The 697-nt window shown below is 50.9% G+C and overlaps 1 pseudogene; it reads right to left on the minus strand.

Moving 5' to 3' along the window:
• Window positions 1-5: 5 nt before the first annotated feature.
• LOC102772245 lies at window positions 6-410 on the minus strand (annotated as a pseudogene).
• Window positions 411-697: the final 287 nt, after the last annotated feature.

The following is a 697-nucleotide window of genomic DNA, read 5'->3' on the forward strand; positions in this document are numbered from 1 at the left end:
GGGGAGGCCTGGAGCGCAGCCACCCAGACTGCAGCGGAGAAGTTCGGCAACTCGGCCTGCTGGGCAGCGTTCTTCAGCGAACCTTGTGCCCGGAGTTGGCGGTCATAGTGAGCCAAGTTCATGATCATCTTGGACACATCCTTTTGGTAAGAAGGCCGGCCAAAGATAAGGATCCCACTGGTTAATGTGAAACAGGGTCTGCGACACACACTCGACGTGCGGAATGTGCTCTCCGCCAGGGCCGAAGATCGATTCCACCAGCCACGCCTCGAGGTGAACCGTCTTTGGGCTCTTGAGGTACTCAATGTGGAACCAGTAGGGCTGCTTGGCGTTGTTGCCTAGCACCTGGAATGGTGCTCCTCCCGCTGCTCCAGCTGTATGAGCGTGGGAAAGCGCTTGGTGGTGGCCATGCTGCAGCGGGACACGCAGACAGAGCCGGGGCAGATGCAAGTGCGCCTGACTATGGCCGCAAGGCTATATATTTAAATAAAGAAGTTCAAATGTAAAGAGAAAAGAATGCAATTTCTTCATAAACATTCTGACTCCTATTACCAATCACATTCTTTTCTAAACATTGAAACACCTGTAAAGAAAATTTAAACATACACACACACACACACACACACACACACTGAGTGGCCAGATTATTATGACCACCTGACGTTTGTAGGCAAATTAGCTATAATTTCGCGCTGAA

The sequence above is a fragment of the Myotis davidii genome, unplaced genomic scaffold (genome assembly GCF_000327345.1).
Source record: "Myotis davidii unplaced genomic scaffold, ASM32734v1 scaffold5247, whole genome shotgun sequence".
NCBI lineage: Eukaryota > Metazoa > Chordata > Mammalia > Chiroptera > Vespertilionidae > Myotis > Myotis davidii.